The 22,391-nt window shown below is 34.3% G+C and overlaps 1 protein-coding gene across 23 annotated transcripts in view; it reads right to left on the bottom strand.

Moving 5' to 3' along the window:
• The window catches only part of TENM3 (teneurin transmembrane protein 3), a 1,291,791-nt gene that overhangs the window by 1,090,662 nt on the left and 178,738 nt on the right, over positions 1–22,391 (bottom strand). For all 23 annotated transcript variants that reach the window (XM_077177351.1, XM_077177368.1, XM_077177366.1 and 20 more), the window contains exon 3: positions 20,025–20,077. The gene's annotated coding sequence lies outside the window, so the exon portion shown is untranslated. The remainder of the gene's footprint in view (positions 1–20,024; positions 20,078–22,391) is intronic.

The following is a 22,391-nucleotide window of genomic DNA, read 5'->3' as shown; positions in this document are numbered from 1 at the left end:
ATCCAGCATCTTATGGTAGCATTTCAAAGTGGTAATTCTCACATTATCTCTTTCCATATGCTGTTAGATACAATGACTTTTAAATGCCGTAATGAGCCCATTCCCGCAAAATGCCTGCAATAGCACTGCCATGAAGACCAAAATAAAATCCGTATATAAGAAATATACATACTTATATATTAGACTTTAGGTCTTAAATCTTTATCAACATTGAGTTAACAGCCCACTGCCCATTTTAACTTTTCTAGAATGAAAACACAGACGACACAGAAAACAGCTATATTAATCTACTGGCAGATGCGTCACAATTTCCAGTTGAGTGCAATGAAGAAAACCTATACTTCATCTCTTTAAGCATTTTGAAAGTAATAATAAATCAGTTTCTGAATCCACACATAAATGTGGTTTTGATCCATATATGTTACATTGTGTTTCTGAACAAAAGAAGTATTATTAGGCTCAGGAATTATTCTTATTTGTGCTCCATTAATTCAGGGATTTGTCATTCCCATCTGCAGTGGTGTAAACAGTCCCATGCTATAACTGTTCCCAGGAATGGCTCAGGAATTAATAAAATATACTGAGTTTCAAGGGACCCAGAAGGATCATCAGGTCCCACTGCTATTCAGGTACCTTTAAAGCACCACGCTGACCAGTTGCCTACTGTCCCACATGGCACTGGGGAGAGCACACCTGGAGTATCATGCCCAGTTCTGGACTCCTCAGTAGAACCAAGACCTGGACATACTGGACAGAACCCAGGGAAAGGCTGCAAATCTCTCCTCTGAGGAAGGCCCAAGAGGGCTGGGACTATTCAGCCTGAAGGCGAGGCAGGATTTTACCAGTGTGTACAAGTATTTGAAGGGAGGGTGTGAAGAAGATGGAGTCAGGCTTTTTTAGTGGTGTTTGGTGACAGGACAAGGGGCAATGGGCACAGACTGAAACACAGGAGCTTTTACCTGAACATATGGAAACACCTTCTACTCTGAGGGCAACGGAGCACTGGCACAGGCTGCCCAGGAAGGCTGTGGAGTCTCCACACCTGGCAATTTGCAAATACCATCTGGACCTGGCTCTGGGCAGCCAACTCTAAATGTCCCTACTTGTGCAGGAGAGTTGAACCAAAAGATCTACAGAGGTTCTGTACTACCTGGACCATTCTGTGTTTCTGTTACTATTATCTAGAAGCTACAGCTTATTGCAGGTATTAGCAGTCAAAGAAGTGATTCTCTTTACTATTGTAAAGAGACAAAATTAACCTTTTTTAAATCCTGTTAAATTTAGTGTTTAATACAATATTTGCATGCTAAAGAATTAATAACATACTGTTCTACTAGTCTGCAAGTACAGTACACTGGTATTCATTTGATAAACAGAAGGCAATGGCAAATTATACCTTTCAAAATTTCAGTTCTTTGAATGACAGGACATTCTTTTGTGTGAAAATTTCTAGCTATGGAAGTTTTTATCAAAGAAAAGCATAATTTTCTAGAAATAAATAACAATTTTAAAAATAACCTATATTTTTAAAATATCCTACAGTCAATATGATTTCAATTCCAGTCAACCAGCCTCAAAAAGAATACAAGGGACAGTTTTCTGTCTAGGTTGCTCCTAGAAACTGCTAGTGATTAGTCTAAACTGTGATTTTGACATTTTTACCCTCGGCTTACCAACACATACTTCAAGGTTGCAAAAACTAGATTAAAGTGATAGCCCACCGAGTTGCTTCAGGCTACAGTTTCAGCTGACACAAATCATCTTTCATTGGACACACTTTATGGTTTCTAACATCAAATGATTTGTTGCAAAGGCAGTGCTTGCATTTTACAAACTCATCATTAAACTCGTGTACTGGTCTACAAGTTCTAAGCAGGTACAATAAGACTGAACTTATCTAGATAAAATGCTCTAGTTAAAATTGTGTAATCCTATCAGATTTACTACACCTCTAAGAATAACAGTTCACCAAATCTTACTTGTTACTTTGTGTTTGGTGCACTGGATTTAGCAAGTAGTTTTAATGGCATTATTGATTAAAAAAAATCTTAATACAATTACATTTTAAAAGTAAGTAACATACAGAACTTTTGATATTTAGTGGTGAAATGGGTGTTGGCAGTATTAAAAAAAAAAACCCCAAACAATAAAAAGTTAATTTCTCTATACATTCAGCAGAAAATAAGCCATATAGGTTACAGTGACCATTATATATGTCTTGATGACAGAATATGTGAATGCATTATTTCGGTATTAAAATTGCTGTTAATTTAAAAATAGCTTTAAAATAAAAAAAAAACATATACTACATCCAGAACATGTTAAAATTTAAACCTGAAAAATACTAATTTAAACCTGAAAAATACTATATTTGATATATTGGTGTTTAAGATAAATGATAATTCAGAGACAATTATGACTATCAGCTGAGAATGTAGCGATTTTATTAAATTTTTAATAAAATAAAGAGTTTTAAAGAGGAAGCCAGATGACATTCCTGAAAACGTACTGCAGCACAGTAGACCCGATTTGTCCAGCCTTTCAATAAAATATATGAAATTACTTTTTCATTAGAGATTATTGACTAACTAAACTCCAGCAGCTTCAGGGGAACCATTTTGGATGCATCATATTCATTCTGTAATGACCTGTGTTTCCTTTTAATTTTTCTCAGACAACCTGACAGAGTTACCATGAATGATGCAAGATAATCATTCAAGCTGTCAGTGTTTTTAGGCAGACTTCCAGAGCCCATGCCATTCAAATCCTCACAGTCAATCATGGAAATTAGCTGAAGACAGTTCGTGAAAGGAAGTATTGACGTCCATAGAAGCTGTAAGTAGTAAACAGTTATTGAAAAATTGTAGAAGGAAGCTAATGAAAACAAGTGCAGTCCATTTGTCAGTGCTGTTAACGAGTGGTTATATATCCTGAATTTGCTAAAATGCGTTTCTTTGTGGGGAAAAAAGATCAGCAATGTCCATCCCAGACAAAATTAATGATGCACTTGTCTGGTACTATAAAGAAGTGTACAAAAATGTTAGTAATACCTGAGAACTGCCATTAAATTTGTAAATTGACACTATCTAGAAACTGTGATTAAAAGGCACTTTCAGTTTTCCTGTTTCAAAATGTTTTGTGGTTGTGAGACAATACTTTTTTCTGTGCACGAGTTAATTATAAGAATAAGCTTGGCATATAATATTTTATATCAGAAGCACCCAGTATTTCAGTTAGATCTTCAAAATTTATTTTCAGCAGGTACATATTAGGATGAAGCTAAATTAAGTTAAGAATTTAATTATTGCAGGTCTACTAATGCTGGTAAGGGATTAATGAATAATGTTGGATTTGTTAAAATGCCTTTACTTTGGAAGCAATGTATTTATTTATGTTTTAAAAACCCAAAACACAACAAGAAAACCAACCAAACTTCCCTCCTATCTCCCTCAAACCCAAAACCTATTACAGCTTGAAATCCAGACATTTTGACATAATAAAACATCATAAATAAATACCATGGTTTAAAAACTGGTAAGATTATGAAATACAAAAGAGTACCAGAACCAGTTTAATTATTATTAGGGTAGCCTGGTTGCTTTTCACAAGATATCCTATTCCTCCAAACTACTTGCCCAGTTGAATAAAAAAGGAAAAAGAGAACGAGAGAAAGAATGGTAACCAGTGATGAGGATGATACCCAGTAAATCAAGATGTCCTGTTTCTGCTCTCGGAGTTAACACTGACATGACTGGTGACTTTGAAGCAAAATCAATTCAGTCTATTCCACAACAGCTTTACTACCCATAAAACCAGATATAATATTGCCTCTTCTTCCTACAAGGTTTTATTATAATATTATACTATACACTAATTATGCTAAGTATATCCATGTTGTCATTTACAATCAGAATGGGCAGGAAATGTTATTCATCAAAGAATAAGAAAAATATAGAGTGTGAGTGAATCATAATGGACATGACTCAAACAATGGTTTGATGAAGATTTACAATGCTCCAAATAATTTTTGGGGGAGACATCCTTTAAAACATAATTTTAACAGATCCTCATTTGCCATCCTTCTGTAATAGAAGAACACCATGTGTGGCAATGCTCTAATAACACCATACAGTGCCCCCTGAGATTAATATAAATACTTGAAAACCAGTGTTATCAAAATCATTTAATGATCTTTGAAATGCTTTTAAATGACATTTTAAAACCTTCTTTTGTTGTATGACCAAACCAAAGCTCTACTTTCTAAATTAAACATTATTTTAACTTACAGACTTCAATAGCTATATTACAAAGTTCTACGTTCATTTTACATAGAAGTGTGCAGTTAGGAAATCCTTTCTCTAAAAACCCAAATCCCTTCTCTTTAAAAGTTGTTTGAATATTTATGTGTGCAGAGACTTCCATAATTTATATTTTTGACACTAAGTCATTATACGACCCACTGAAAAAGCTTAATTAATTGGATAAGAAAGTGTCTGTAGATTCTCAAACTATTCTAAACATGCTTTAAATATTTTAAATTACAGTTTCCAATTAAAATTGTACATGTCATATTGTCTTATGTAATTCTATTGTTCATTTTTTGAAGATAGAGCTTCTGCTAAAAAAACTGCACTGATGTGAGCTGAGCTCAATTAGTTTCTGATGTTCTGCCAAATTGCCTCATTACCTGTCATAGTAGCACACTACTGACACTTGCAAAGCTGAATTCTTTACATACACATTAATCTCTTTCTGCAAGAAAGTCTGGTGAGCAAAAATACAAGATTTGGAATGTGATTTATGCAAATTATCAGCTACCTGATGAAAAATTTAGATTAAAGGAGGTGATAAGTAGGGATACTTTGCACTTCATTCTTTGGTATTTAGAACCGTTTCAAGCAAATGACTTGCTAAATCCCACTTAAGAGTTTTAGATGCATTGGTTGCTCAGCAAATTCATGAGTATTTTTATAGCATCCAAAAACTCACAAGTGCAGAACGCCCACAGTTCCAATTGCTTTTATTCACCTTGGTACCCTTTGATTTGAAACATCATATAGATGTGAAATGTATCTTCAGCTATGGCATTCGGATCCCACAAAAAACTTCTGAAGGCTTGACACACCTGCAGATCCATTTAAATTTCAAAATCCGAAAGACTAGGTTGCTCTTAGGTATTTTCCTGTTCAGTATGTGGGAAACCACGGTGTTAAATGGACTGTTTGGCAGACTTAGCTTCAGTTCATTTGGGTTTGGCTGAATCAATACAGTAAGGGCATTCCATTAGGAAAACAGCAATCAGCCTGTCTTGGCAATATGCTGCTCTGTGTAAAACATTGTGGATTTGTTGAACAATGCTACTTAAGAGATCAGCTTTCTCAGACTCAACCATACAATTCAATGTGCACTCCATTTTCAGAAATATTTCTTAGTTTCTGAGGATATGAACAGACAAACAAGACACTGCTGGGAATACCTCTCTTTATATCCTTAAAGTTTGAATAAATTCCAATTCTTTTGCAAATCTACATTTTTGCAATAAGGTGTTCCTATCACAGACCTGGTTTAAGGTATGTCTTGCAGGAATTATGTAACACAGTTCTATCTTATGGAACATGAACAGAGCGGGATTGGTCTCCTAACCTGGATGATCAGGTAACTAGAATTGTAGTGTGCACCTCTGAAGGCAGGGATTACATATTTTGGACAGGCCACATCAGAAAGCTTTGAATTACCTCTCTGTTCTTTTAATTCTGATCATGCACATAATGCTTTTGTATCTGTAATTTAATCTGTGAAACAACCATTAATTAAAACTTTTAGTGACTTAAAAAAAAAAGCTCATGTATTTTATATCTAGATTGACATAAACAAGTATCTTACAGGAAAAAGGTTGGAGAAATTTTACTCTTAAGAGTTGTTGGCCAAACACTGGAATTTAAATCAAAGTCAAAACCAACAAAACCTAACTTCCTCAGGGCAACTGAAAATATTCCCAAATTTAACATATGAAATTCTGAAATCACACACAGTAGAGAACAATACTACTCCTTCCTCCGTTTCCTACTACTCCAGAGAGTAAATTCCACATACAAAATAGAAATCCATAATTTCCTAGCATAAAACCAAGGAAAAGAATATGAACGAATGGTCCAGAAACAGGGTGGATAAACTGGCTTTTTAAGCCATTTGTGAGTTCAACATTTTTTTGTTATTTTTTTGGATTCTGTCAACAAAAGAGGTGACTTGTAACAGCTGTTATAGCCCCCTCCCATATTAAATGCTAACATTAAAGATAAACTGAGGGCTAATAACTTTATTTGATGCTAATGTAAAATATCATTGCAACATTTCTAAAGCGTCTAAATATCTTTTTCTTGAAGACAACACAGTTCAAATATAAAGAAGGAACCCATTTCCTTGAAATTTCTTTGATTTCACTTATTTTGAATAGTGGTCAATAAGTTCTACTCTGAAAACTGGTAATACTTATTCTGTACCAATCAATGATCTGACTATCTAATTTTTGAGGATTAGCACATGATCAAATTTTCAATTTGAAAACAAAGGGAATATATGGATATATTTTTCTTCCATTCTTAGCTAAAATTGTCAGACAGCAGTGAATATTTTTCCTTCTGTTGGAGGAAGGGAGAGGTTTACTTCGTATAGCTGGAGTATGAAATAGGTTTATATATTTTCCCAGTGAAATCCATACCAATTTGAAACATTAGTGTATTTGGATACAGAGGTCGCACAAGCTGTCTTGTTTATTTTTAAACTTCTGTTAATTGTAGTATTTAACTGGAAGCTTGAAAAACATCATTTTTCCAATATCCTTTTTGTCTTTTTTCCACTTAGCAGATATTAGACTCTCCCCAACCCTTGTGTTTGAGTCAAGTGACATTACAATTGATGTCTTTAAATAAAAAAAAAAAAAAGGAAAAAAAAATCAAGCCCAGTATAGCACCTATCTTGTCAAATATCTTAACACACAGAGATCAAACATAGACTAACTGTGGGAATAGCATTTGTTAATTAATTGGTGCTGCAAAGCCAACAAGAGGAGCACCAAGCATTGTAGATTTTATTAATGTCTGAAAAACTCACCGCTTTGTTTGTCTGTTATTTAAAAAAAATAAATTTGCTGATTAAGTGCCAGGTCAAAGAAAATATACTTAGAATTTGGCAGACTTTTACCATAAGAAAAGAACAACTTTAATTTACAATGCCATCCATCATTTCAAAACACAATACACTTTCAGGTGATGCAAAAAAAGGTTTTGGCTTTTTCCAAAATCAGCACATTTGATTTTATCATTTAAAGCATGCATTTCTTTTTCTACATACATACCAACTTTATATACATATTAATTTCTAACAGTCATAACTATCTATATATTAATTAATGCATTAAACTGAAATCTCATTTTCCCAAGTCTGTGCTTTAGTTCACAGATTTATGCTCAAAATATATTTTCATGTCCATGAATACTTATCTCCAGAAAAGACATGTACCTATATGCTATCTAATTTCACTTCATTTTCAACAGGTCTTACGATAAACATCCAACGAAACTCTCCTTCAAGAATCAAGACTGAAGTCTGGAGTTTCAGACCTCTGCCATGCGCAGAAATCTGTATTTCAGCTTGGATGCCTCTGTACTGCAGGCAACTGCTGGAGCTCATATGGGCAAACATAGCACAACTGGTGAGGAATACAAAGGTCAAGTGCAGTCTTGGCTGCAGTGACCATCAGAGAGTGGACTTCAGAATGCTGAGAGAATGGAATGAGGTGACTAAGGATAAGGTCAAGGTGTTCTTCCTGTAATTTACTAGTAAGGTCTTCCTTAAGAAATTCAGTCCTCCTGAGAACAGTGGGAAAGTTGGGCGTAATGAAGACTCAATCCTAGTGGAGAAGTAACAGGTCAGGGAACACTTGAACTACTGGGAACCACGAGCCAATAGAACAAAATGTGAGCTCCAACCAACGCTGAGAGAGCTGGGTGATGTCACTCAGATGACATTCTTTGAAAGGTGGCAGAAACTGGATGGTGTTCCTCAGGACTTCAAGAATAACAATGCCCCTCCCATCTTCAAGAAGGACAAAATGGAGGATCCAGGAAAGTATAGACTAGTCAGCCTGAACTCAGTTCATAGAGTGGTGCTGGAAAAACACCCCTCAAAACTATCCAAACACATTTAAGGACAAGAAGGCAACAAATCCAGGCTAGGCTGGATTTAAGAAGGAGAAATCATGCTTGACCATCATGACTGGTTACTATAATGACATTACTGGATTGGGGGACATAGTAAATAACTTTAAGAAGGCTTTCTGCACTCCTATAATGAAACACAATGGTCAAAAACAGAAACACAGGACATTCAATTTAAACATAAGAAAAATCTTTTGTACTAGAAGGTTGATCAAACAATGGAACAGGTTACTAAAAGAGGCTGTGGAGTCTCCATCCTTGGAAAAATCTACAACCTGATTGGATATGAACCTGAGCAACCTGCTCTAGTCTAGTTCTACTATGAGGAGGGAGGTTGGAGCAGTCAATCTCATGAGGTCACTTCTAACCTCAGCAGTTCTGTGATGTTCTGATGCTGTGAATTAGTAGTAAATCTCATCAAATGAGGAAATCTTATATGTCTCATTAAAAGCATGGTACATGTCATGCCTGAATTATGGTGGATATTATTACGGCCTTACAACTGCATGGGTTAAAATGCCACTGAAGAAAATTATACATATAATTATATATATAAGAGAATTATTATATTTATAAAGACATTTAGCTCTGTAAAAAACCCCCTGTTTTGTAAATACACTGAAAATAATTTTGGAACACTTTCAGAAAAAAAGCACATAGTTTAAAATTGAAAATTATACTTCTATTAGAAGTTCCATTAATGGTATTGAAAAATAAAACTTGAAAAATGATACTTTACTTTTCAAATATAGAAGAAATTAACCAGAAATTGAGAAAGAAAAAAAAAAAAAGCAACAAGAAATCTGAGAGTGAGAAACTTTTATTTAAAAATCCCCAGATATATAGAATGTACAGGTCTGTTAATGAACTTTTAAGGTAGGAATATAGTTTCAGATGGAAGAAGTATTAACCTTTGATATTAGATAACTGTCCAAAAGAATGAAGAAAGTAATGTAGAGTTCAAACACAAAAATCAGTTAAGATGCCCTGAAAAATTATGCGTTCCAAAGTTACACTATTTCAGTTGGTATTTGTCTTATACTGAAATCTTTGTTTCATTCAAAGAAAATAAGATTGTATAAAATAAATAAATTTGCTTCACACTTTCAATCTGGTTTTCATGTTGTCAAGAAAACTAAACATTGATCATTTCCTGTGTGCCTGAAAAAATTTCCATAGTTTTTGATTTTAGTAAGGATAAAAATACAACTTACTCATCCTGGCCTCACTATAGCCTATACAGAATATTTGTAACCATCAAAAGGCCTGAAATCATATCCTTGCTGCCCTACCTTTTAATTTGTCACTGGGCATAAACAGGGTGAGTAGGGTCATTGAGAATCTGTAATTGCATTTACAACCTCCGCAAGAAGTAGAGATTGTGAGTATAAACCTTGTGCCCCAAGACAACAAGAGAATGAGGAGCATTATGGTAATGAGGTATAAATTCAGGCTTTTTCTAACAACTTCTGGTCTCTGAACTGTGGTAATTGAACAAGTTTTTAAGTCAAATATTCTGGGTGAATTCCAGATACTTTGTTTCTTTAAAGTATTAAACAATCCTCTTGGCTTTAGATAATAAATTTCTATTTGCTTCATGTCCTCAGTCACTGAAAAATACTTTTGAGAAGGATTAGGTGATAAACCCTATTGTATTCAATGGTGTAATGATGCTACATAACATAATATTATTTTACATCCAAGGAGAATAAATCTTTGGCATGCACTATCAGGAAGAAAGTGACTTCAAATACAGATCACCATAATTTCTTGTTATACTATGAAAGAGGCTGTGTAAAGGAATTAGTAGTCATTGTGATATACTAGGGACTATTGAATACAAAGAATATGAAGCTAAATGGACAGTTATTGAATTTGATACTGGTCAGGGAATTCTCCATTTTAGAACAATATAGAAAGTACATTTATGCTTCCCACTCCCTCCCAGTGCACTGGATAGCTAAAACAGTGGTGCTCTTTTTTCCCCTACCTTTATTTTCAACAGCATTATAGTGATTTTCCTGAACAAACAACAGCAAATCAAAAGTCGCCAAACAGAGGGAGTCATCCCCATCTGTATGTAGGTTCCTTATAGGTATGTAATAATTTTTAAGCATAATATTAACTCAACATGACCCTTCAAAGGGCAGGAAATATTGTAGTAGGTCAAGAATTCAAAGCAAAACCAGGAAGACATTTCCTTCATGTAGATACTCACTACTTGGACAAATATATGTCTGCAGAGAAAGCAAAACCATTAGCAAATGAATTTTATGTCTAAGGATACCCTTTTTTATTGTGACCAAATGCTTTGTATTAAAATTAAACAGTTGTAATAGAGATTCTGTAAAAAAAAAAAAAAAAGTAAATCCCAAGGTCAAGCAAGAATTCTACAGAGCTTTCAAAATATTTGGTGGTAACTCTGTGTTGAAAAATCTCAACTCAGTTTTCAATCAAGTCCAAAGTTTTCCTCTGTTTAATGTTATGGCTCCTCAAACACATAATTCCAAAGCAATATTGAATTCTCTAAGACACTGAAGAGACTGGGATTTCAGATCTGTAATGTGTTATGAAAGACCAGGAAACAATTGTCTCTTTCCTGAATTACTATAAAAACCCTTTTTAAGACTTTTAATATACATGTACTTCTGAAGTGATGTCATTGTTTAATTTAAGGGAAGGGCAGAAAGAGAACACCAAGAGCATGATTGTTTAGGCTCATCTTGAGGGCCCCTAAATAGCCAGAGCAAATTCTTGGCCCTTGTTTCATCGTCAGGACTTTCAAAATGCATTCCAACTCAATTAAAATTTTTGAAAAATGCTACACTTCAGGGTTGGTTATGAATCATTATATATGATGCTTTATATTGAGAAATGAGTTACACCCTGCATCTTTTTTCAAAGACTCTGCAACAGATAACTTGTCAGAAAATTCTGGCAAAAGACAGTTGAGATACAGATCTGTGCTAAAGATAATGGTGGCAAATGACGCTGATAAACACTCATGACCTACAGTAGTTTGATAAACATCAGAGAACCAACATTCTACAATGAATTGTAAGAGACAAGTTTCCTTTTTAAAAATTCACCCAAACCAAAGAGGTTTTTTCTATATCACTTCCATTATGTACACATCATACTTTAAAACATTTTTAGACAGCATTCAGTTGTAGATATTCTTTTTTACAGTTGAACAGTCAAAGTGTTAAAATTGCCTTAACTAGAGCAAAGAAAACATTTTCTCATCATAAGTAGCTGAAATTCCAGTGTAATTGAACTGAGGTCCATTAAAGGATATTGCAGACCTGAATGGCAAGAAGGAAAGAAAACAAAGGAAAGAATACATGAAAAAAACTCCATCTACTGACCTGATCAGAAACAAAATTTAATGAAATTTGAGAAAAATATAATTGATTCCTTTTTGATTCCTGAAACCAAAAATTAGTTGTCTGTTGCTGTGTTACAATGCAATTCTCTTTTTCTTCCAGACTTTCAGTGTAAAGCCAGGAACAGTAAATACTGCTTCCCTTTTAGAAAATAGTATAATCCTAAAAACCATGATCCATTTAATGTTCAGAAGCAATTGGCTGTCTGAATAATAATTACAGCTCAGACCAGTATGTTATGTTCCTCTTCCATATCACAACATTGCTGCTATTATTAGTAGAACACATTTAGTAACCTTCACTCATTTCATCAGGAGATGCTAACTGCTTAACACTTCTAAATTAAAGTGCAGTTATTCTGGCATGCAAACCAAAATGTAGGAATTTTGGCTTAAGCATCCTTTATTAAAAGGAACAAAGGAATTCTGCACAATCCAAATACCACTGTTCATTTAGCACAGTGCAAAAACAAGTGCATGCCTGCCCCCCAGCACTACTTGCATAATAAACTGCTATGTACTTTTAACTGGAATATTATACCTTGGTTAATCCAGAATTTAAATGCCTTGTGATGCCATGGATTTTCCAAATGAGTAGGACCTATTTGATTTAGCTTTTGCTTCATTGTGCACAATTATGTTGTGTGATGCCCAGTGTTACAAATGCTATCAAGACTTTTTCTTCGTAGAGCCTCCCTATAGCCTTTCATTAAAATGGCTTGAGGAATGCAGATACAGGGTGACAGCAGAAGCCTTGAAATAAAGGCACTGATTGAAACCAGGAGCTTACAGACAACTGCAGTCAACTTCTGGTTATGAGGGAAAATTAAAGTTTCAAGGATAACAAGTAGACAAACAGCAAGAACCCAAGTATGCAAATTACAGCACATACATACAGTGACTGAGAGCATGCTAAAAAAAAAAAACCAATGTCCCCAAGGTGACACTGAAGAGAAAAACAATCATATTCATAAACATTACAATTCCTTGAGGGAAGGAACCTCCCTACTATGAAAACTGGCCTTCTCCTGCTGGAGGACTTGAATGGTGATAACTCATGCTAATCTTTTCCTCTAAGGCAGAAGCCTCAGGAGCCAGGGTGACCCTGGATGGGTTAACACAGCACCAGGAAAAGAGGTAGATGCTAGAAAGCATTTTTTAGTCTTAAGCAAATCTAATTCAAAATAAAAGCATTCCTATTATAAAAGGACTACTAAAGGCTTTGAAAAAAAAATTTAAGACTTGAACAGATAGTAAATTCTTTGTTTTGCACAGCTGGTGAGCTCCTTTGGCCTCACATAAACTGCAACAGGTTAAGTACAGGAGTCTGATGGAGAACTCACACAGCCTCGTCTTGGGGGACAGCCAATTGGTTGTCAGACAAAAAAAATATAAGAAAATAACTATCAGCTTGTGAACAAAGTCTCTGTACAGAAGACAGAAAACAACTTCTAACAGAGAAGATATGTCAGCTGTGAGAGCCTCATACTTTTCAAGTTGAAGAGGAAGATCATAATAGAAACATAAATGCAGCAAAATCTGAACAAAACCAATCACATAAAAAGGAGGTGAATATGTCTGTACTATTTACAGACCACCGGAAGAAAGTGATCTTTAAGGTCTGCATGTAATGCATATGATATAATCAGATTATACCAGTGAAAACAGAATTTTATAAAAAAAATAGCTAGCAGGGTATGAAGAATATAGGGTGAAAATTGCAATACCAAGATTACAACAATTTTGATGCTATGTACACATTTCCTGTTAGTTACCAGAAGGAAGCACCATGCAATGCAACTACAGAAAGCAGTTCTTGGCAAACATAAATTATAAAGAAATGTGAAATTTAATAGACACTGATGACTAAATCTCAAACTGCAATATTGATTAAAAACAATGTGGCTGGGATACCAGGAAGTAAAAAAGACTACTTCAGAAGCTACAATGATTGCAAGCACCATTTGGCAAGTATCACTTACAGAATTAGACTCACAGGAAGGGGGGGACGGGCAAGAGGATAATGACTGACTAAACCTTATATTTAGGCGATACTTTGAGAATTGAAATCCCACCCTAAGTCTGAAATAAGCAAATCCCTTCAGTTTTGCTTTGCTTTTTATTTCATGTTTAGTTATGCATTATGGCTCCATTTTTTCCTGACAGACACCCTTGACAGCTTACATAGTGTGCTGAGCTGTTTTTACAACCACCAGTGAAGCAGAGATGCACTACCTCTGAAACAGACACAGGACTCTGAAAATAGGACCTCCAGATATTAACAACAAGAGAGAGGGAAAAGCAAGCTTGTTTTCAGCTTTAATTTGTTTTACTCAGTTGAAATGTAATAGAATGAATACGAAAAGATAGCATAAGAATGAAATGTCAAAACCCTGTAAACCAAAATATCTCAGGCATGCATTATTAATCTTGTTTGGTTTACCAATTCAAATCTGGGGTGGCAAGCAATAATCCTCTTCTGCAAAAAGAAGTTAAAGAAATAAACTGGAAAATGCAGCAGTTTTGAAATGCATAAACATTACAGCTGCTTCATTACCTGTGCTATTAAATAGTGTCTAATTACACAATAGCCTTGCTTTGACAATAACAATTCTTATCTCAATTTTAAGAGTGGCAGGAGTAAACTTTTTCAGTTGGGTATTTTATTCTATCTCCTTAAATCACTTTGACTGGATCACAGCACTTTGCAATATTAATATTTTTTTGGCTTTTTCCAGGTAGAATAATGCAATATCTTTAAATGAGTTCAGAGTTCAACTGTTAAATTATGTAGCATAAAATAAGCATAGCTTGTCATTTATCTCTGATAGATTATTGTGTTCTTAGGTTACTGACAGCTACAATCCACAAATTGTGTATCAGTTTGAAACACAATACACTCATTTTCTCAAGCCTTTTCTATAAATTAGTATATAGCCTCTTAAAAATGGTGTACCAGAAAGTTGAACTGTGAAATAACAGAAAGCGCCAAGACAGACGTGTAATGAAACTCAAATTAGCAGAGCATTTCAAAGAGAAACGCTCACGGTACAAGATAAAGAACAGCCAAAGGAGATATTCTGTAAAGAAAAATAAATTTGAAATCTTGTACTTCGAGCTGGGGAGGAATGAAGATGTGGGAAGGGGTTAGAAAGGAAAGCATTAGGGTACAATTCAACTGGTAGAGTCTAGAGATTTTCTGTCTGAGTTTCACGCTTCAGTGGCATTTACAGGAATCATAGAATCATTTAGGTTGGAAAAGACCAGATCATCAAGTTCAACCACAAAACTAGCATTGCCAAGCAATTGCTAAACCATGTCCCCAAGTGTCACACCTACATATCTTTAAAATACTTTTGGGGATGGTGACTAACCACTTCCCTGGGCAGCCCATGCCAGAGCCTGACACCTGTTTTCATGTAAAAAAAACAAAAGGGCCAGGAGATATAGGCACTCTTTTTTTCTGGACTACACAGCAGTTCCCAAACCAGTTTGCTCCATAACACTTGCTGGAACTCAGGTGCATGACAAAATTCAGACACAATTATATGAAAATGCACACATCCTGAATCCCAAAGATAGGAGGGATGGAGGTAAGAATTAAAACAGAGAGATTAAATAAGCAAAACCCCAAGCAGAGAAGATCAGTAATGTATTACTGCTTACTGCCAGAAACTGCTACTTTTTTCTCCCAATGCATTGTAGAAATTTAAATTTTAATCTCTCAACTGGCATACCAAATGCCAACAAGAAAAAGCAGAGTAGATTCCTGTCTTTTCTTACTTTTGGGCAAGTGAGCTTAGCAGGAGAATTTCTAAAGTAAATTCCTGCTCCTGAGTAGAGGATTTATATAAATCCAGCTAATGAGACTAAGTTGTCAGAAGCAACAGTTTATATAAAAAAAAAAAAAAACAAACACAAAACCAAAAACCCAAAATCCCTCAAACAGAAAAAGTAGCAGAAGCTTTGGGATTTATTACTATTTTATAGAATTCCAAAAGAAGAACTGATTTTTCTACTAAGATGCCTTAGTTAATAGATAATGAGTGAGAAAACATTTGTACATTTTATACAGTTCTCAGGGTTAGTATGATGCTAGACTGTGAAAGTTCAGAAAGCAAAAGCAAAAAACCCTGAATTATTTCTTCTCTCTGAAGACTCAGGATAAAACCATTTAACTGTACATATTTTAGACTGATGACACTGAATCAAATAGTGTCTGCATGTAAAGATACCACAAATAGAAAGTAATTGATTTTTTTGTAAATCTATTTTTTTAAAATAGGATTGAGTATCCAAGAACAGGCCAAGGGAAGTTCACTTATCTAATCAGTGAGTATTTATGTAATTTATTATATATTTCATGTAAATTACATATTGAATCCATATGCATGGAAATAGACCTGAACTCTAATTCTATTCTCCAAATTTAACCACTGAGCCCAAACCACTTCTTTCTCTTCTGTTTACTGTGCCTGGAATTTTGATTCAACTGGACAGAAAGAAATTTGTGTTGCCTGGTATAACTCTCTGCTAATGAGGATGACTCTCAGTAGATGAAAGGTAAGAATTTTTGTTGGCATGGAAAACTTGCCAGGGTCCTATTATAGTCAGTCACAGAATTCTGTAGTACAGTAAGTAGAATGCATATTAATTGTGTCCTTCAGGGACAGATCTCCTATTACATTTTTAAACAGGTAACCTCAGTTCCATATCCTAAGAAATTAAACAAGAACAAGGTTTAGTCACTAGAAGTAGCATTAATCCTAAACCATGAGAGGATCAGAAATCCTGTCACTTTACTATCATTTTCACCATATCTTAGGATTTCATAATGATTAACTATAGGTTAATGCCTGCTCCATACATTCTTGACTGTGGATCTCACTCAGAGGGGCATAACTCTTTTTGTGCTCTATGTAGGCAATGTAGGTGTCTAAGGATGGTTCTGAGTATTAGCTCTTGCAAAGTCTAAGCGTATTTATGGATCCTGCCTGAAATAATTTTGTCTGCTGGATGATGTCATCTCCTAAATTGCATTGATTTTTCTTGAAACTAGTCTTCCAAGTCATTTCAGTCCTTTGAAAACCACTATTATAAGTCTTTCAAGAGATTCTCCTGACCCTCACCTCTTTTTCATCACAACAGCTATTTCTGTCTTAAAGAAAGAGAAGTAGTCACATAGATGAAAATGCTACTGGTGGCAACTGTATTTTTTCTCCTAATAGAAACACACCTGCTTGACAAGTGACATTTTAAACTAAACTCATGATACATGCTTGAATTCAAAATTCTTCCTAACACACAAGAAAAATAATCTCAACTGAAATGCTCTGGTACTTAATATATCTCCTCTAAGGAGAAAGAAAACAAGGCAATAAGCCATGCAATAAATAAATTTTTAGCATACATACTCTCAAGGCCCTTCCATCACATTTTACCAGGAAAAGTAATATTTAAAGTGCTCAATATAGACAGGATTGGCCCAAAACTGAATAAACACAATTGCTCAACTGTGTTAGAGAAACAGGATTGAAAACAGCACTTACTTTTTCTTTTCAATTTTTTACTGAAATTCAGAAAAAAAACCTCAACTAGTATTTTTTAAGAGGTAAAAAAATCCCTCCCAAATTGTTTTATATATTAAAACTACTGCACTGATATAATAATGGAATTCAGAAAGATAGAAAGCTATCTTCTTTGGAAATAAATGTCCTCAGGATTCAACTAGCATCCCTGAAGTAATTCACTGCTATGAGAGGTACTTATTTTGCTTTAAATTACCTCTAAAACTTTACATGCCCCAGAACTACAGAAGGGAGAAACTCAGATTGCTATAACCACCTGTACAAGATACAGTATGCCCATCCTTGCATTCCACACACTCATGACATAATATGTAAAAATAAAGTTGATACTTGCCCTTTCCTGTCCCTGTTGTTGGATTGTAGTCCTGCTGTCAATATAAGTTATCCTCAAGAAAGAGCACAAGATTCTGTTTAACTCTCTTCTAAGCATCTCATGTCAGGCTTGAAAGCTGGATTCCTTTTATCTCTTGTCCTCATTTCCTATCATGTACGTGTCGTGCACACGTGTTCACAGTATTTGTGTAGGGAAATATATCTATATGTGCCAAAGCTTAACTGGATAGAATAAACTACTTTGCACCTGAAGACTTCATAGAACCAGTACTCATTTAAAGTGCATCCTAAAATAAACCTCGTACTTGGGAAATAATATTATGTACAAATTAAAATCATGCATTAGATATAGAGAGTAGCAGGAATTGATGGCCATTTTTCTATTCCAATTAGAATAATTTATAATATACAGTACATCCTTTCAGGTACAATGTGCTGACATCTTTACATGAAAGGACAGAAAGAGTAATACATAACAATAAACTCCCAGGACAGCATCAATTAACACTGCCAGACTAAGCAGTTCTTCTTACTTATCTTACTAGCGTGGCTTATTTAATAAACAAAACCAGACTTCTCAAGAGGATTGTAATGTCATTAGTTCTATTCTTCCTTTAACCTCCTATGCTGAATAGGGCTTTTTTTTCCCTCACAGTTAGATGTACCTGTCAGAAACGTGACATGTATTTTCTCATCCTGATACTTTATGTCCTTCAATGATCATTCTCCTAGGCACTCTCAGTGGCATTCAAATAGGACCTTGGAGTATGGCACCCTCTCTTTCTCCTCCTTTGTGCTTTTCTTAGCACACTTTTTTAAACTCTTCTATATTTTTCACCTCTAACATTCCTTTTTTCCTACTTTTACTGAAATATTTTCAGTCAGCCAATACTATTTCAATCTTGGCATGATCAAAGTCTATCAAAGGTACTTTGGAAAGTAACAAATTAGTTTTTATAAAGACAAGACCTGAAAAGAAAAAATAAAAAATGGAACCAACTTGGCAACACATCTGCACACACAAAAAACATCAGCCATTTTATGATATAATTTCCTTCATAATTTTCAAAGTAGAATAGACTACTCAAAATTTTGAATTTTTGGATGAATCTAAGCATTACAGGTGTATGGGAAGAATAAAAGAGAGGGTTAGGTAGCAAACTGAGGCATAAGGAAAGTGGCTTCCCATATCCCACAATGCCCTGGGATTTCAGTCAAGAAAAGAAATGTAAAAGGTTATTTGAAAGAAAGTTTAAAAAAAAAAAAAAGATGAGCAGGACCAAAGTCAAAATACTGAAAAGCTGAATATTTCAGGAATTCTTCTAGGATGTGAAGACCATGCTTGAAGTCCTTGGTCAGTCAGGGAATACAGCATGTTCTGAAATGAGCCTTTGACTTTTTTGTCTCAGCTTAGATACTCTACCTACATGCTTTTGCCCCATAAATGTCCACAGCTCAGATGATATCTGGCACAATCCCCAGAAACTTGTGGAACTTTCTCAGAACCTCTCCATTAATATCTGTTATTAATTAGCTGTGTTTTGGGAAGACAAACAAGTTATGGGACATGTTTTTAAGGCAGGGTAGAACAGTATGGCTACATATTAATTGATATATGATCTCTTATCCTGTCAGTGTATACATTAAAACATGTGCATAAATGAAGTGTGACAGGTTCTTAAAATACCTAGTGTTTTAAAATAAAGTAGGCACAGAGATGATGAACAATAATTACTGTTCTTTCTTTCTCTCTGTTTAGCAAATCAAAATTTAGGGCAGACCGCAATGTCCTTGTCATCCTCTCTAACTTGATGACTTAGAAATAACAATTTTAGTGAAAACTTGTCTTCTGTCACCTGTGTCCTTGAGAGAGAAGAATATTTTCTGTAAGGGTGGACAGAAGGGTTTAAAAATCAACTATTTGTTGCAGGGAATGTCACTGAAGAACAATGAGGTACCACAATCAGAATCTGAACACAATATGACACTGAATTATTCCCCACAACTGAATGCAAACCAAATGTATTCTAAATTGAGAGAGCTCCCAAAATTAATTAAATCTCTGAAACAAAACTCAAGTTTATATTTCTTAGAGGAATGAAAGAAAGTTGCATCAAGGAAAAAGTTTTCAAAAAGTGAAGAGAGAAAGCTTTCATATTGACAAAAAAAGAATCCTTACCATGTCTAATTTTCTAGTATCTTAACGGTATTCTTTTAATCTTGCACAAGAAAAAATATGGTAAAATTTTTATAAGCTTTTAATATTTTATTTTCTCACTAATCCTTTTTGTTTCTGCTGTTATGAAATGAATTAAGCTTATCCTTTTAATGAAGGGTAACAAGAAAAAATTTCTTTTATATGTAAAGAGTTTCACAAACAGGAAGTCTATGTCAATTAATGCCATCTGCAATTGTTTATCAGCCAGACAGTCAAAAAGTCATTTTCTTTTCTGATTAACCAGAAGAAATGATCATATGAAGGATTTTTGAAGAGGTCCTTACCTTTGAAGTCTCTTGCAGTTTCTTTTGGCAGTCTGTGGAAACGGGATATTTACCTGTTCAAAGCAGATAAGGTATTATTAGTGATATCTCAGAATACATACTGTAAGTAAACCACATTCATTAGTTAGTTAAATATATATGGATTTATCTTAATTAGGTTCCCCTCTGTGTATTTCTCTGATTCTCATCAAGGAAGCTGCAGGGTTCATAAAACACGATATGCTCTGAGAAATGCAAAAGGTTAAAAGAAATTATCTCAATGTGATTAGAGTAGCTTTTAAGTGCTGACCTCCCACTTATTTTTGCATTTATGGGCAAAACACCTTTATTAGTCTAAGCATATTTCAGTACTTGTTTAAGTGCTAGCAACAGAATTTTCAACAATATTTGAAATCCCAGTGACTATGCTTACGGAGAATTTTGTAGTCTAGAATTATCTCCTATCTTTTTCCTTTCCTCTTCACCTGCTCTCTCTTGTCTAGCACCTCTGGTTTAAGTTCTGATGGATCAAGGCCATTTTTTATTTCTGCAATTGAATATTGTCTTGCACAAGAGTATTCTGACTCAGAGGTGTTATAACACTAAAGATATGAAAATAAATGCTTAGCAATTTAGCATATGGTACTGTTATAAGGTGCATACAAAAACTTAAGAAAAATATTTACTAATTGCTCATACTACCTACTTAGTAATCTATTTTAAAACGTTCATTAAATTTTCTGCATCAAATATCTTATTCTGAACTTACAATATCAGGAAACATACAAAGAAACAAATCTATTTCCAGAGCTAAAATTAACTTATTTTTCATTCCTTTTGTGACTTCAGTGATCACAGAATACATATTTTGTAGGAATTTCACCTTATTTCCTGTTAGGTTGTAACATTTGGAGGCATATCCCAACAGAGTGGAAGCCTCATAAATACAGCTTTCTGATAAGAGCACATCAAATTTACTGTCTCACTTCAGTGCATCTGTTGTTTTTCATTTCTTTTCATCACTTTAAAAGTACTGAAATGATAACTGAAACTTTCCTTTTGCCTTCAATATGAAAACATGAAATAATGCCCCCAAGATTGCATATGCAGATGATAGCAGCGTTTCACTCTATTTCAAGAGCAAAATTTGAAGGAGTCTTTTCGGTAAAAAATAAGTTGCTTTCATTTCTGACATGAAGAAACTTTTTAGTGACAGTGTTTCCAGGAAAAAAACCCCAGAAAACTAAAACAGCAGTTGAATGGGAAAGTATAAGTAGGGGTGAGAAAAAAAAATTATTTGTAAACATAAGAAAAAAGGATTTTACTCTTTCATACACTATTTACTACACTAGTAAGAGCCTTCATATTTATGCTATAAAACAATTTGCAGCTAAATATCTTTTATATTTAAAACTTATTTAAAAAAATAAGTTACTAATCTTTAGTAAAGAAATTATTATGTGGTAAAAGATGGGGCAGATTTACCCCTATGGGCAAAAACAGGGTAGAAACTACTCTTGTGTCAGTATTCCAGCCTTTATAATCTGAAAAACTGAGAAATATAAGATAGATAAGAAAAGGGAGTTTAGTTTAATTTAAAACACTGTGTTACTGAGTAGAATGTCATGCAAAGATACATTGCATTCCCACCTCTGCTCAGAAAGTTTGAGAACCATATTTTGGCAGAAAGACATTCAGCACTAAAACCTCTTCATTATTTATTACAGCTTTTGTCCCCGTTTTTGGAAGGACTTATGACCTTAGGAATGACTATAAATTTTTACTGCAATGACAATCATCTGCTACTGAATATTCCAAAATGAAGAGAAATACTGAGCTGAAATTTCAGATATACACAAATGATGAATTATAGCTTGGGGAATAATCATAATTTTGAAAGAGATATCCATGTATTTCTACAGCAAGTATTTTTTTGCCTACACACCTTAAAAATAAACAAACATTTACAAAACCACAAATGTAGAAATTTACAGATTATGCATATTTGATGAAGTTTAAAAATTTACTATTGAAAAAAACATGCGCTTGTTTATCAACTGAAATCAGTCATCTTTTACGCTTACAAATTCTCCTTATGTTAGCAATGATTATCTGAAATGGCTTCTGAGCAGATAATTCCATATTTTAGGAACTGCAGAATGGATAAAAGACTTATTTTGGAGATTGCAAGATGGGATAGCTACACACATTCTCAAAGCAAAGATATTCTCTCCAAGGGATTATGTGCTAATATATTTTAGTTTGAAGGATAAGAAAGATAAAATCATATAAACATATAATGAAAAAATAGCCTGGGAAGTTCACACTTTTTTGGGTGATCTCATTATAAAGGAAGAAAGTATTTTAAATAAAACTTACTTCCTCTTT

This window comes from Agelaius phoeniceus, chromosome 4 (assembly GCF_051311805.1).
Source record: "Agelaius phoeniceus isolate bAgePho1 chromosome 4, bAgePho1.hap1, whole genome shotgun sequence".
In the NCBI taxonomy this organism is placed as follows: Eukaryota; Metazoa; Chordata; class Aves; order Passeriformes; family Icteridae; genus Agelaius; species Agelaius phoeniceus.
The sequence above is the reverse complement of the archived record's forward strand: the minus strand, read 5'-3'. Positions and strand labels throughout refer to the sequence as shown.